Source organism: Rhipicephalus microplus, chromosome 5, assembly GCF_043290135.1.
Source record: "Rhipicephalus microplus isolate Deutch F79 chromosome 5, USDA_Rmic, whole genome shotgun sequence".
Taxonomy (NCBI): domain Eukaryota; kingdom Metazoa; phylum Arthropoda; class Arachnida; order Ixodida; family Ixodidae; genus Rhipicephalus; species Rhipicephalus microplus.
Window position 1 is genome coordinate 42,047,965 of NC_134704.1, and position 16,799 is coordinate 42,064,763.

Genomic DNA, 16,799 nt, shown 5'->3' on the forward strand with positions numbered 1-16,799 from the left:
ACGACGTGTCTTTTACCGCGTAGTTATAACCTAACTAATAAATTGCTTATCTGAATGCCACATCCGACAGACGAATACAGAGTGCCATGGCAACTGTGCAACCTCAGTTGTTTTTGCGAATCCTGTCTGCGTCTCCCACTTACCATCGTGTTAATATTTAATGGTGTTCCAACTATCGTCACCGCGAATCACCTTCGGCAACTTTCCCTTCTCCGTAAATCACCGTCATACTTTTTCGTCCAGTTCGTATCCTATAGCAACAGCCTTTCAAACGCAACCAAGATTAGCGCATGTAATTACAGTAATATCCGGGATTTTTTTTACGTTCTAAAAGCAAGACACGGTGATGAGTGACGCCGTAGTGGAGAGCTGCGGAAATTTCGACCATGAGGCGTTCTTTAACGTACACTGACATCGCACATTGCATGTGTCTCCACCACTTCGCCTCCAGCGAAATGCGATCGCCGCGGCCGGGATGGAATTTGAGACCACCGGGTCAGCAGCGGAGCACCGTAATTACCTTTTCACCGTGGCGGATCAAATGTCGTAATTCTAAATAGCTATGTGCGTTTATTACCGTTACGTTTTCTTGGCAGTAGATGTTATGTAAATGATGATGATGATGACATGATGATGATGATTGTGATGATGATGACATGATGACGATGATTGTGATGATGATGACATGATGATGATGATGATGATGATGTGTACGGAATTTATTGGTGGTATCCGCACGAAATTCAGGTGGACCTGAATTTTCTTGTCCTGCGGTTTTTTCCCCTCCCCGCCCAAATCGCCACACTCTTTCCACCTTTGCCCCCGCGGACTTTGTGTCGCTGCAGCTCGCAGATAAGCGCCGCTCCTTTATCGGTCCTACCGTCCAAAGCCGTCGAGTGGGGTCGCGATAACGATGCATAGCTGCCGAACGATACAGACTCGGCCCGGTCACTTGCGAAGGTGCTTGCTGCCGCGTGCCCGGTGCAACCGCATTTGCATGTTTTCTTTTTTTTTTGTAGTTTTCTTTCTGTCCAAATAGCCTGAACTGCCATCGCGCTTTGTGCGCGGTCTGTTTGTTGGGTCGTAGTGCTTATTATTATTTTTTTTTCGCGTGTGCCACTCGGCAAATACAGCCAGCTGGAACGCCAGTGAGCAGCCGACTACCGTTCTCGTGATTTGCTACTGTGGCTGTAATGACTCTGCTCTCTATGCATCATAATCAAGTCCTGAGAAAACGAAGGTGGGTCCATCTGTCTGCCTAGCCGTGCTGTTTTCGGATAGGTAACGTGATTAGTTTCGCTGTATCTTCACCGTCTTTTTATGATTGTTACGCGCGTGTATTATGGGCTCCTTAATCGTCTAGTACTGTTTCTATTGATGCTGGCAGGCCCTGTGTGCCGCTGTTCACTCTGACTTGCCGTTGTCGCACTTGTCACGGTTCCATTGAGCGACAATATTGTGATTGTTTTCCGGTAGCGTTCTATGCACGTCGAAAGAAAGATTGTCTCCTATATTGACAGTCTAGGAGTACTGGCTGTAGCACCTCTCGAACGTGTCTCGTTTCATTGCGGAAATCGACGCATGTCCGAACTCGTTACTATACGACAGCAGTTGACGGGTCATGACGCGTACTGCAACGTTGTGAGTCATGCATTCCAAGCATTCAGTACTTCTCGTACAAACTGGGCGTATTAAGATCCGAGACTTGCCAACGAACGCGAGAAGTGTATCTGTGTCCTACATTGATCGAAGCACCGCGATCATTGATTTGTCTTCCTCAGTAAACATGTTAGATGTGAACCGGCAACTTCGCCAACGTAGGCCAAGTAGCTGCGCTAGTTCCCTTCTTTAGTTTTCCCGTTTTTCGTATCCTCGCCGCTTCTATCTTTTCATCCCTTAATCTCATTTCCCTAGCGTAGTGCGGCTGATCTTCCTTTTCCTCCTCATCTTTCTTCTCTGCCTTAATTCGTTATGCCCTCTTTTCACTTCCCCCAGCTCAGGATAGCAAACTGTATTCTTCACCTCTCTTCGTTGCTGGGTACCTGTCTCTCTCTATCTTGGTTTTGGCCAATTTAATCAACACATTGCAAGACGACCAACGACGATTGTTGCTTGGATAATAAATGTGCTTTTAGTGGTGCAGTGTCTACGGAAACATACTGTTGGTGAATGTACGCATGAGTGTGTTAATTGCTAAGGAAGCCCAGGTGTCTATGCTCAAGTGATTTGCTAAGTTATGTTACTGCAACATAACGTAATTTGCCAGAGTAGCATGATATATGTACACACCAGCTTTCTTCTGAAAGGGGAAGGTTTCAGCAGTAGTTTGTGACGTCATTTGTCATTGTTGCTTGGTGGTGGACGGTCATAACCAGCGATCAAAGCGCAAGCCTAGAGACCGCGCGGTCGAATTTGCTTAAAATACAAATAATTTCATCATCTGGGAGCCTGTGCAAGTAGAGGCCCAAGTGGCTCATACAATGGCCTGTACGTAGCTTTATACTTGTTTATTTGATTGACGAATTGATATGTGGAGTTTAACGTCCTAAAACCACCATATGATTATGAGAGATGCCGTAGTGGAGGGCTGCGGAGATTTTGACTTCCTGGTGTTCTTTAACGTGCACCCAAATCGGAGCACACGGGCCTACAACATTTCTGCCTCCATCGGGAATGCAGCCGCCGCAGCCGGGATTCGATCCCGCGACTTGCGGGACAGCAGCGGAGTACCTTATCCACTAGACCACCGCGGCGGGGCTTACTTTTTCGTTTGCTCACCCTATAGACAGTTGTGTCTGTGATAAAAGATAAGTTTTATCGATGCCATGCTTGCCAGTGCAGGAGAATGCGAGAGCGTCGGCGTGTGAAAACAGTCTTTGACATTATGGTTTATGTCGCGACACACAAGAGATCACTGCCATGTTCGAGGTCGCGGGTTTGATTTCCAGCCGCGGCGGGTGCATTTAGATTGGGGGCGAAATGCTAAAGATTCCGCGTGGGCTGCCCCACGTGGTAGAAATGAATCGGTAGTCCCCAATCACGGCGTGTCTCGGCGAATACGGGGTCTGGCAGCATTTTTTTAAACACACATTCTTCTTGAAGCCGTTAAAGTCGCCTAAGAATAAGCACATACCTGCGTAAGCTCATCCTCTTTTCTGTTTACACCGCCATGTCAATTTCTTTTTAACTCATGGCTTGTAAGACATTTTAAACAGTTAGAGCTGTTGAACCTTACCTGACTGAATTTTTATTGCTGCCGTGTCCCAAAGCCCCGTCGCGGTGGTCTAGTGGCTAAGGTACTCGGCTGCTGACCCGCAGGTCGCGGGATCGAATCCCGGCTGCGGCGGCTGCATTTCCGGTGGAGGCGGAAATGTTTTAGGCCTGTGTGCTCAGATTGGGGTGCACGTTAAAGAACCCCGGGTTGTCGAAATTTCCGGAGCCCTCCACTATGGCGTCTCTCATAATCATATGGTGGTTTCGGGACGTCAAACCCCACATATCAATCAATGCCGTGTCCCAAAAGAGTCGTAGATGTGAAAATGCGTTAACCACGTACAAAAGCGCTGAAGGTGACTGGACGCGATGCTGGACGATATACGGTTGACTAGATTCATGCGTTAACTAATCAGCTGGCAGACACGCAGAAGAAGGAGAGAGAAGGAGAGCTTGAAGTGAGAACAAGGTTGAGGCTTCACTACTTCAGTCGTTCGCGTCGGGCTGTCAGCTTTTCTTGACTTTAAGAAGCTCCGTGGGTCGTCCCGTAGACGTCACAGCAACGAATGACGGGCTTCGCGGCGTTCTTCAGACGGGAAGCCAGAAGTTAACGGCCTTACGTCGAGGTTACGCCGTCCCCGAAGAAGCCAAACGCCTGCCGAGTTTTGTCTCTCCTTTTTGAAAGAGTTCTCGTTTTCAACTATAAGCAACTCTAAAGCGTACGCCGAGGTATTTTAGCATCGACGCTGTGGTGCCGATGCTCCAGAGGCGCAGGCGATGACTGATTGGGGGCGGGGGCGTTGTTTCCTCGGTGCGGCAATCGTTTCGACAATGGGCGTTGCTTTTTTGTCCCTCGTCTTCCTTGCACTTTTCTTTCACTTTTTTTTTCGGTGAGCCTATACGATGTTCGTGACTTCGGGAGATACGCGTCCATCGCGATTGCCGCTTGAGGGGATCGAGCTCGGTGAACGACTGCAAAAACGGAGGCGGCGGCGTGCACATCAAGGCTCCCTACAGCCTGCAGGCGAGACGTTGCGTGGAAATTATTATGATTGAATGTTGACGAACGCTTTTTGTTTCTAGCACTTTATTAGTGAGTGCTAAATTCTTTGATGAAAGGAAAGTCGATTTGGTCGGGTATTGTTTTTGTGCACACGTTTTACGGGGACTCGCAGTATAGTTAACAGAATGAATGGATATGCTCGTTGTGATATTTTTCTGTGCGAAAAAAAAAACTAATTTTATCGTCAAGTAAAGGTGCAACCGCTGGTTAATTATAGTGACAAGTCGGACTTGGCACGTCGAAGTGTCCTATATACTGCAGTGGTCTTCCTTTAGAATACGCACTACACTGATGCTGAATGATATCTAAAAAAGCAGTTAAGTGAATACAGAGTGATCATGTACGGGTTGTTTAACCGGCCGCTAGAACTCGTTGTACGTTCCTTTTTTTTTCTTTTGCCATCACTGGCAACAATTGGTTTGTTCACCATGGTGGTTATACGACGCATGGCTGCTGACACGACAGTCACTGTTTCAATCCCGGCCGTGGCAGTAGCGTTTCGATGGAGGCGAAATGGTAGATGCCAGTGCACTGGGCAATCTCAGTACGCGTTCAAGGCCACCAGATGGTGAAATTTTCCGAAGCCCTTCCCGACGGCGTGCCTCGGAATCATGTCCTGGTTTCGCCACATAATGTATACAACTTGCCCAAGGCAAATCGAGTATGCAGATACGTGACGCCCGAATGGGATAACGCGCGGACCGCCCGTACTACACAACGTGCACTCGAGGCCGAGCGGAAGCTTCGCATTCCTTGCTCCTCGCCACGCTGTGTTGGTGGACGAAAAGTATGCGGCACTGTTTGTTTTGGTTCCTGCTTTAGCGGTATAGTGATGGCGTTTGCGTTACGCTGCCGGAGTCGTTGCAACGCTTCTGTCTGCGTGCAGTGGCTGTCTGCGTGCAGTGACGTACGTCTATGCCGCTTTCGGAGGCGAAGAATTTTAATCTCCGGGTGTGCACGCTTGTCCGGGTGGCCTCGTGTGGCAGAATTTTTTTCGGCAGCGTTGAAAACAAAGCCGCAGCGCGGTTGCTTATGCAGTTATGCGTAATCGAGGGAAAGGAGTAAGCGTGATGTTGCTGTTGGATTGAGATTCCTTGAGATGTTGTATATGGAGGTGATGCTGTTTTTGTTTTTTGTGCCCCCCTTGGTACGACTGTCCCGCTTGTTATGCTGAACGTCACTCAGCACCTGCCGTGGCGTGCGTATCTACTCGGTTCATAACGTACTTAACCGCATTAGTTTTGCTAGCCGATTGTAAATGTATGTGTACAAACGACGTTCGTAGTGTTTCTTTTGATGTCCACACACCTGATGTAAGCTGTATCCATAGTCCCGCTTAGGCCCGGTTAACTTACCGTGTTTATCTGACGCGGGGTATCATCATGTACACAGTGGAAATTCGGCAGTACCGATGTTTATGTCTACACCCGAATTTGTTATTTGTTAAGTTTTAAAATGATGTTTATCGGCCTTAACCGAGAGATACGCCCTTATCGCGTCACCAACTACATGACTGCATGACTATGGCGTCTGCGACGACTCCGGGGCACCCAATAGCTTACCAGCCGGAGTTGCTTCTCAAGTAACGTGTTAGCGCGCTCCAGGAAGTGGGTTTGATTCCATATTCACGGCTACTGCATTTCCGTGGAGTGCGAAATGCAGGAACGCCCGCGTAGGTCAATGTTGAAGTGGTTGACTAAAAAGTGATTCCGAAGCGACCCCCACACCACTCCTCCACCCACCCTGACACTTATGCGTGTCGCATATCGCAGTTTTGGCGTGTAAAAGGCCAGGTATTAAATTAATTCACTACATAGCTGCTTGTCGATAACTTTGTATGTATAGCGTTTGCGTATGGAATAGCGGTAAACTGCGATGAAATGAAAACGCGGCTTTTATTGTTTCTTTGGCCATCTAGAAAGTGAAGAGAAGAAAGAGAGAGAGAGAGAGAGTAACTATGTATATATTGTCGGGCAACATCTGGGCAACGCAAAGTGTTCGTGAAAAAAAGGGAAAATGATAGGATCGTTAATTGCGAGGTTGAAGCTTCGTCGCGCGCACAAGTGTAAAACCCTTTCGCCGAGAGCGTGTCCATATATACTTCCTTGCGCGTATACTGGCGTTAGCTTTGACGTGTAGGTTTTTATGTCGCGTTTTATTTGACATCGCATGCACAGTATACACGGGCCTCAAGGATTTCGGCTCCATCGAAATGTGAGCGTCTCAGCTGGAATCGAACCCGCGACCTACGGTTCAGTGGGGCCGTATCTAAACTTCACTTTTCGCGTTCGACTGTTTGTGCGGCTCAGCTTACAGTTCGCACTTGTCGTCGATTCTCTGCTCCCGTGCTTTGTGTGTCGGACGGTTCACATTGGGCAACTCGCGAATGTGATTGCTTCCATTCAGGGTGACCTCATTGCGCTCCCGTTCCCGTATAACGTCGACCGAAGTTGTTGTCTCCCTATAGTTCTGCCGCTGTGTACTGCGATACCGTTATCCGGCTCTCTAGAAACACAAAAGCTTCGCTTTTGTTGTCGATATTTTATGGTTGTCCCTATTGACTTAGTACTTTATACTGCCGTTGGGCGGATAAGAAGCAGTCATCGTTGTTCGATTAAGTTGCGATTACTCTTTCTTCCTTTTTCTCTGTTGCGTGCGCGTGCTCACGTTCACCGATGGGTTCTTTGGGTGTAATTATGGATTGGTATGTGGGGTTTAGCGTACCAAAACCACAATGTGATTATGAGAGACGCCGTAGTGGAGGGATCCGGAAATTTTTGGCCACCCGAGGTTCTTTAACGTGCACCCAAATCTGAGCACACGGGCCTACAACATTTCCGCCTCCATCGGAAATGCAGCCGCCGCAGCCGGGATTTCCTTGGGTGTAAGGTGCATAATAATTTCTGAACCTTGACGTTATAAAACCGCGATGTGTTTGTGAGGCTAGGCATATAACAAACAGAGATTGTTTATCTTCATGCACAAATGCAGGAGTTTTTTTTTGTTTTTGAACACGCGCGCGTTAATTTCGTGTTTTTTTTTCTTCCTTCGTATTCTCCGTGTCTTCGACAAATGTTTAAGTTGTTAGCATGCTCTTGTGCCGTTCATTCGTACACATTTTCCGCGCAGTTTTCTTGATAGGGAATACCAGATCGCCAACAGTACATTCTTCTAAAATACACTCTCAAAAAAAAAAAACGAGAATAGTACGTATGACTTTTTTTTTCACATAAGTCTTGACTTTACACTGAGTAAACTCTTTTAAGAGAGACACTCCTCTTTCTCGGTTCCTGCGACTCTATGAAGGGAATATACTGCTCTCCAAAAAGAGTTCAATGGTCTCATTAAAGGGAGTCTTACAAGTGACAAGTGAGAACTCACACGATTAGTCAAGGGACTTTTTAATAATTTCTTGGAGGGGTTGGTGACTTCGAATAAAGTTTGACCATCTAATGCTATTAACGTGCTGATAAATATAGATACACTTGTATACTTGCATTTTGCCCCTTCTAAGTGTATACCTGCCGTGTCTCTGAATCGAACCTGCGTTTTCGAGCTTAGCATTGTAGTATTGTTGCAATAAACTTGGGTTTGGCGTGATCTGATGTGATTTGAAAAAAACACGGGATACGTTAGTGGAGGAACCAGTTCGTCGTTTGCGTCACCGCGATGTTTACAGGCAGATGGTGTTTATACACGCAAGATGATTTTCGCAAATTATTTATAGGTGTGCGGGGGACGTTCTTAGACGTGGCATTGTTTACGCCTTCTGAAATGGCGCCCATTTCGCTTTTTTTTTCTTGCTTGCGTGAGTTTGCTTAGATACAATTGTCCAATGTGATGCTGTTTTTTTTTCTTGTTCTTGTCACGGCACTGAACGACATGCTTGGGGGAATCGCAACGAAGGGTGAAGGAATGCGTTGGCTTAGCATTGTGATAGATCTGTCATAGTTTCATTCATTCATTCATTCATTCATTCATTCATTCATTCATTCATTCATTGATTCATTCATTCATTCAAATGGTCATCATTTTTCGCACTTTAGTTAACTAGTTTTTTAGCTGTACAAGATTGAAGAATTGAGCAGCTGAGATATTATTTGACTGCATCTCCCTACAGCGACTCATTAGTAACAAAGCAGAGCACTGAGTGTCATCTCTTGCGGAAAGTCATCGCACCAAGTATTTGTTGGTTCTTACGTTTTTTTTCCAAACCGCAGTGCAGAGCTGTTGTACGCTAACACGGCGTTTTGTAATTTTCTATTCATCACTTTATGTGTACTTTTTTTTAGATTGCAGTATGCCACAGGCTGTGCATTGGAATAATTTGGCGCTCACTGCACGCTTCCAAAGGCCGTGCTGTTACTAACGCTTAGCCTGCTGGCCTATTTATGGAACCAAGTTTCTTTTTTTTATTTCTAATAGTTCCTGATGATGTTCCTGCGTTGATTATACGCAGTATCCAATTACGTAAGGGAGCGTTCCATAGCAGGATAATTGAATACTCACTTAATATCACCTTTCTATACTCTGCTCCCTTGACCACAGTGGCGTTGCCGGTTTTCTTATTTGTCGGTGGTCTGATCGTTCCTGTCGTGAATATGCACTTGAAATCTGATTATGTGTGGGGTGACCATCAAACTAAGGGACTGTTTACTTTCTCTGCTTTCAGGGCTTCCCCATGATCAGCTCATCTACCTATGAAGAGGTAGCGCTCATTGGTGAGTGTATGCCCCCTTTCTTCGTCGCACTGCTTGTGGCGTTGCAGCGCTGCATGGCACCACCATATACCGACACACGTAAGGCGAGTTCGAGAGATATCCGCAAGGAACACAATAACGTAAGGACGCCCATATTCACCTGTTTTCCATACACGTCCTTTGAATCCTTTGGTGGGCAGCCATGGATGAGCACATCTGTCGGATCCCGGCAGTCTTTAACGAGATGAATTTGGGGCGTGAGTAATTGTCAGATTAAAATTTATATGATGGCTGTGCAATCTTGCATGCGAAAAGAAGGAACCTCCCCCCCCCCCCCCCCGCGCCCCGGCTTTCAGGCGTCACTTGTATAGAGTTGACAATTTCGTGGTGAAAAGCCCCGCCGCGGTGGTCTAGTGGCTAAGGTACTCGGCTGCTGACCCGCAGGTCGCGGGTTCGATTCCCGGCTGCGGCGGCTGCATTTCCGATGGAGGCGGAAATGTTGTAGGCCCGTGTACTCAGATTTGGGTGCACGTTAAAGAACCCCAGGTGGTCGAAATTTCCGGAGCCCTCCACTACGGCGTCTCTCATAATCAAATGGTGGTTTTGGGACGTTAAACCCCACAAATCAATCAATCAATCAATCAATCAATCAATCAATTTCGTGGTAAAATACGTTGTGTCGCAGTGAACGTGACCTTTTCGTCGAACCACGCCTGACGCTTAGTCGATGTCGGGTGCTTCGTTTTCTGTGAGAACGTCATTATTTTCGGTCCCAAGCGCTCGAGAAGAGGAGATACATGAAGTCATATAACAAGGGTTTGCGAACAGCGGGAGATATTACTGGAGAGTTTTAGCAAGCTACGGAAACAGGTTAAGAAACGGCGGCAACACAGAACCGGCTGACCAGTGCGTATGCGCGACCATTGTACGCGTATACGGAAAGGAACCGCGTCGTATTTTCGTAACCTGTTTCCGTATAGCTTGCTAAAACTCTCTATTACTGGAGTCTATACGTTTCGAAAAAGGGTGTCTGTCTTCGTCGGGACCACAACGCTGCAGTTTACGTTTTTCGAGCACTGGCAGGGTTGAAACGCTTTAGTATCTATAGGTATCGTGATGTGAACGGGCGCACATCATTTTCTGCACATATCATTTAGATTGAGTGAACCAAATAATAAAAATGAAATAATGCGAGCCTGTTTTCTAGCGAGCTTGCGCTCATTCGTTTAAAGCTATTCGTAATACCAATAGTGTCATACTTCTCAAGCTTGTGCGGCCGCTTCTGCAGACCATACATTTTGGGCTATAACAAGTTGCCGAAACAGGAACTTCGCGACTTGTTTGCGTAAGGACGCCAGTACCCCGACGAATCCACTTTTCAAAACGTCCGGTCCAGCGCCATTGCTCATTGTTGCGTTGAATATGAATTACTGATTTAGATTGCGTGCCTCTACACTAATCAGAGCCCAAGGCATATGTGTGACAGGCTCTGTCGAGAAAAAGTCGTCTTCGCCGTTCACGGTGCAGGCGAGGGCGCGTTGGGCGTATGTAGTATAGCTGACCTAGACTTGAACGGCGCCGCTATCTCCCCCTAGAAGACGTGACGCACGGGGACCGCAGACTCGCGTCGTTGCACATACGCTCTTGGCCGATAACGCTATCGCGTCCCGACCGTTGTGTGACGTCAATGCCTCTCTTCCGCCCTTCAGTGTAACAGCCTATGTGAATTCTCTTCATTTCGTACTGCGTTATTGCATACAACACCTCCCGCAGAACGTCCTCCCTTCTGCAACTGCCAGCCGGCTTCCTCTCCCGCAAACAGCCCTCGTATGGCTGTCAATTTCTCTCTGTTCGCCTGTTAGTTGCTCTTTTTCTCTTGGGCGAGATAAACATCGCAGGATTGGCTTTTTTTTTTATTTCGTGTTACGGACAATCTCCTACCTCACATTTAGGGCTGTGATTAGCATGACAAACCGACGCGGAAAAGAGGCAAGTCGTAAACCGCGTAGAAAGCTGCTGTTCCGACACTTTCTTCATCTTATATCGCAGTGTCTGGGACACTATCACGTGGTTTTGTACAGCTGCTAACGAAAGAGGTTGCGTGTTTGATTCCCGTGGTTCATGCGAGAGCTCATCTATAGAAGAGATATACTGCACCGACTTTAAGTGGTGAACGCTAGTCAATGCTGAACTGTGCAATACAATAGCGTTCCTCATGGCCATCCCAACACGCTCACGTGTTTTTTTTTGTTTTTTGTTTTCATAATTCCGATAAGTCGGTTCTCATGTGTTCAGTAGATGTCATTGTTTGCGTGGCCTTTTGGACGTAACGCTTCCTCTACTGTGTTATCGCTTGCATTCGAGAACGTCTCTCGAGAGATAAAAGTGGTCCTGATTTAGACGTAGCCTCGATAGCCGGGCGCTTCTTACACCGTGTTCCCACCGATGATTGAACCACCCAACAAAGAGTGGAGATACGCAAGACGCAAGCGGGTGGCTTCCATGGGGTTCCCTTCTTTTTAGTATTCGGCTTTTGGTGTTTGCGCATTCGCATGTCTTTTCAACAAGGTTTAATAATATCGGAGCCTTGAAAGTCACGGCGTCGTCTACAAAAAATGACTTTAGACTGCTGGTAGAATGTACAATTGATGGAGACCGCAACACTGATATTAGGCAGGCCACACGGTGCATGTCTGAGCTTGAAACAGCGTTCAGGGACAACGAATATATATAACAAAGGCGCAACGTTGGGCTTGCACTGTCATTTCGTTACCTCGCTTTCGCGCGCTCTTTCACGCTCTGAAGTATGAGTTGATTGATATGCGAGGTTTCAACTCCCAAAACCACCGTATGATTAAGAGAGATGCCGTAGTAAAGGGCTCCGGAAATTTCGACCACCTGGGGTTCTTCAACGTGCGCCCAAATCTGAGTCACACGGGCCTACCCCATTTCCACCTCCATCGACAATGCAGCCGCCTCAGCCGGGATTCGATCCCGCGACACCTGCGAGTCGATAGCCGAGTACCTTAGCCACTACACCACCGTGGCGGGGCACGCTCTGAAGTTGGCCGTTTCGCCTCTTCGTGAGTCTCGGCCGTTGTAAAGTAGAACACCTAACTATTATTAATTTACGCGGAATGTCAATCTAGGTGCTGAAGATAGTTATAGCGCGAGAACAAAACGACGACACAGAGACAAGAAGGACACGAAAGACACATGCAGCGTGACTTGTTCTTTCCTTCTTGTCTCTGTGTCGTCGTTTTGTTCTCGCGCTATAACTATCGTCATGCCATTCCAACTAGCCCAAGCTGCAACACTTCTAGGTGCTAAAACCGTGATATGGTGTCGAAGCAGAGCCGTAGTCGATGGCTCGGTATAATTTCGACCTCCATGGTGTCATTTAACGTGCACCTATGTGAATAACAAAAGCACACGAGTCTCTTCCGTTCTCGCCTTCATGCTAAATTATACCGCCGTGGCCGGAATCGAACCCGTGACCTTCGGGTCACCAGCCGAGCAGCGTAACTTTGGGACACAAATTTTTGGGGGGAGCAGTCTCCGCGTCCACGCTTGACCTGAAGAGGAACTCCGGGACAACGTTTGACCTGCACGTGCCTGCAATTGCCGTGAACGCGAACTCGGCGCCTTTTCAATCTCGAACTCCCTTTCAGACACTCCACACGACGTATACCTATAGCGCATCGGTCATTTCGAAATGACGCCGCGTTCGTGCGTCAATGGGGCTGAATAGGGCTGTCCGCCGGCCACTCGCGAAGATAAGTTCATCAACTGCCCTTATCTATATAAGTGCCCCCACAAAAGTTGAATGACGCGAAAGGCTGCATTGCATGCGAGTGAATGCGTAGCACACCTTCGTAACTGGAATGTGAATAGTCTATGGGCATTTTCAAGCGTTTTTCGATAGGAAACATTTCACTGACAGTAATCTTCAGTTCTTCTTCTGTACCAAGAATTACGCTGTCGACTTACGTGGGAATATCTCGCTGGCAGCATAATTACACTAGAAAGTTTATTGTTTGCGTTGTTTACGGTTTCGGAAACTAGGAGGATGTGAAAGGTCGTGCCATTATGCAGGGTCGCTTGTTTTTTGATGTCCGTCGAGGCCTATCACGCCATTTAGAAAAGAAGAAACAAGTTTTAACATACTAGACAAACTTAACGTCGTTGCTTTAGGGGAGAATTCGGAGCACCTATATTCATGCGCCTGACGTGCTGCATGAACATGAATAAATTAAGTCAGCGATACGTTAGTAGTCGGAACTTCGGAAGTGAGAAAAGAGAAGCGCTATACAGTGGAGCACCGCTAATAAGGTGGTCATGCAAACGTTTGTTCATGAAGTTTTGTTAACTATCGTAATGCAATGAATAACATGCGACGCTACCGGTTCCGTCATGTGAATCTTGGGCTATAGGGTTTAATAAATAACTCGGCTTCGCAGTAACGGTAGTAATACACAACAAAATTAATTTTGATGTCACAAGAGCTATTTGGGAGCGACTGCCCGTTTTTGCTGTGCGCGAGTGTTGCGAGGATTGAAAAAAAAAGAAAACGTGAAAGCTATGCTAACGTATAATCGAAGCAGCTGCAGCACACAAGGAGGCTAAGTCAGGTGTGGCTACCGTTTTTTTTTTCTTTTCTTTTTCTGATGCTGTCTATAGAAACGCACGGGTGCGCCGAGAGTTGAAAGAACTCGTAAAAGTTACCGTTGCAAAAAAAAAAAAAATGCGCGGATTGTTGAGGCATGCATTTGACGACGCTAGAACTTTACACTGCAGAATCAGAAATAAACGAAAAGAAAGAAAATACTAGGAAAGGCGACGAAGACGGTGCACTAATTATCTATCTTTTCTATCATCTATACCTCTGCTTCATTGGGGTGCGCTGCGCTGGGCAGACATTTTGCTTGTTATGATTTTCTCACTGTTAAACTTACACGCGTCCCCATCCTTTCAGCGCGCACGGGCTCGCGTAATAAAATTAAAAAAAATAGCTCGGTGGTGTATCTTAAAAAAAAAATGTAAACGGCCTCCGGAAGTTCGCTGCCTCAGGTTCGCTCACCCGGAGAAGCGCTTTAATCGCGCGGATGCAGCAGAACGTGGAACTTCGGCACCGTAAATAGCATATGGGGTGACCTACGGAATGCACGAGCCTAAGCCTCTTTCCTCTTCTTTTCTCCACCTCGTGGATACAAAAACAGCAAAAAAAAAAAGCGAGCTTAAAAGCTTCGAAGAAGGGAGAAGGAAGCTTTAGGGAGTAAAAGGGAACGGTTGCAAGAGTAACGAGGTGATTACACCGCGAGAAGGGAGTATATAATGGCGGTTGCGTTATAGAGTGATAACGATGGTGCCAGGGAGTTTTAACGATGGAGTCACGCTCGCAAAACGCGCTGGAGAGCGAGAGGGGAGTGGGATGGTTGCTCGCGGAAGATTGCGTCTGCGGATTTGACTCCCCCTCCCCCCCTTTTTTTTGTTACATTCGGGAGGAGGCGTCGTCAACGATCGAGCCTAGAGTCACTCATCCAATATTCGCTCCTATACGCGGTGCTGCAGAAACGGCAGAGCATCTCAGCTTAAACTGCGCAGTATGCGCGCTGCAGTGCAGAATTCAATAGACACGCGTGGCGGGATGCGCTGCGTGCGTAAGTACGGGCGATTGAATTTCGCTGAGACCGTCATCGACGACGAATGGTGCGCGACTTCTGCATATATTAGCGTCTGTTTATTCATTTCATTTTCGTCGTTCAGTATCGGTTCTTTCACTCGGGGTTGCCGAATTCCTCTTGAACAACTCGGGCGTATCGGTGGCTGATGAAAAATGTATACTTGTACTGCCGGAAGTTAGAAAAGGGGAGTTGAAAATATGTACACAAAAGAGTGAGGTGTAATTTCGTGTAGAAAAAAAAAACTGATGAGCTTGAAAGCTGGCGGAAGGGGGATGTGGAGTTCGCTTTTAAAGTCCCCATACCCAGTTGGTTATGTGCCCACGGCGTCACAGCACGGAATCGTTAAGCTATTTATCGATCGATGGCGGGACGGCAGGCCCGAATATCGGTTACGCTTCCTCGCCGACGGGTGACTGCCAAATTTAGCAAGCAGTCTTCAGGCCCCAATGAAAGACCAGTCGTAGCAAAAGAAAAAAAAACAAATGAAATTGAAGGAGGCGAAAAAAGGACCGAGGAGGGGTGGCTGGTTTGGAAGCAACACATCGTCGCCGGGAAAGATGATTAGTCCGATGTTGACGCCGAATCGGCGATGTTGCGACTTTTTGCGCATGAGGCATGTGTAGTACATGTGGTGGTGGTCGTGGGGATGATATTGCCACGTGCGGACTTAGCCTAGCAGACCTGACCGGCAATTGCTCCGCCTGAGCGACTCTTTCCTTGTAGTTCGGCTCGCCATATATCGCTTGATCTTGTCTCTCGTAGAAAACGTAAGTGTATGTTCGAACATATACGACCGGCTGGCTGTAGAAGCTTGTTGAAAGGCTGCACAAAGTATGATCCTCAAACATGGGCGTCTGCAGGAAGGGGGAGGGAGGGGCATTCGCCTCGCTCGAACCACACAAACACTTGCTCCGCTCGCCACATGGCGTATATATAGTCAGTGCCTATGCGAGGCACGTCAGGTATCCGCATTGGTCGGGCGTCGCTGGTTTTGGACAATTTGATTGGGAAGTTCGCTATATCGAGAGTGCCATTACAAGCGGAGCTGCGGTGTGGAGGCTTACACGTCGCGCAATAGGCTTACCTTTTTTCGGCAAGCCGCAGTTTTGCACACAGCTTGCAAAGATCGTCGAGAAAGTTCACGAAAATGTTATCCTATATAGAAATCTGGAAGCGTGGATAAAGGAGGGTGAGAGACAAACGCCCTCGTTCTTTGCCCTCGCTTGCTTGAATGTAGCAGGGCTGAAGGATCAGGTCAACTCTTCTGTCTGTCTGTCCGTCTGTCTGTCCGTCTGTCTGTCCGTCTGTCTGTCCGTCTGTCTGTCCGTCCGTCCGTCTGTCCGTCCGTCTGACCGTCTGTCTGTCCGTCCGTCTGTCTGTCTGTCTGTCTGTCTGTCTGTCTGTCTGTCTGTCCGTCCGTCCGTCCGTCTGTCTCTCTCCATCCCTCACTCCCTCCCTCCCTCCCTCCCTCCCTCCCATAATGAATGCACACGGCGCAGCGTCATCGCGATGAGGGTGGATTGTAAGAATAGTGCAACAGACAGAAATACGACCTAAGGCCTGATCAGAGATCACACGTACGCGTTGCAGCGTGTCATCGCGTGGCTTGTAAACTCGGCGCCACATCATCTCCCTATGTAGAGAGAGGGCGCGCGGCCGGCCTTTGTGCACCATGGAGCGCCAGATCAGAATACCTCTTAAGCAACGGTGGGTGTCCGACGGCACTGAAAATCAAACGCAATACCTCTCGCACTCAATGCTAATGCTCTAACCATTTAACCGCGGCTGCAACACATTGTGTCCACCGCGCATTATTTCTCTCTCTCTCTCTAGTTTATACTAATGATTGATTGATATGTGGAGTTTAACGTCCCAAAACCACCCTATGATTATGAGAGACGCCGTAGTGGAGGGCTCCGGTAAATTTCGACCACCTGGGGTTCTTTAACGTGCACCCATATCTGAGCACACGGGCCTACAACATTTCCGACTCCTTCGGAAATGCAGCCGCCGCAGCCGGGATTCGAACCCGCGACCTGCGGTTCAGCAGCCGAGTACCTTAGCCACTAGACCACCGCGGCGGGGCCTAGTTTGTACTAAAGCCGAGCTACAAGAATGTTTCATCGCCTGTCACGTGCC

The 16,799-nt window shown here is 47.7% G+C and overlaps 1 protein-coding gene across 15 annotated transcripts in view; it reads left to right on the top strand.

The window, feature by feature from the left end:
* Positions 1 to 16,799, top strand: part of PMCA (plasma membrane calcium-transporting ATPase 3) — a 348,951-nt gene that overhangs the window by 233,489 nt on the left and 98,663 nt on the right. For 14 of the 15 annotated variants that reach the window (XM_075895298.1, XM_075895299.1, XM_075895300.1 and 11 more), the window contains one exon: positions 8,949 to 8,997. The gene's annotated coding sequence lies outside the window, so the exon portion shown is untranslated. Of the gene's footprint in view, positions 1 to 1,105; positions 1,241 to 8,948; positions 8,998 to 16,799 lie in introns of those variants that run through there. The other variant, XM_037425654.2, reaches the window with a different exon arrangement.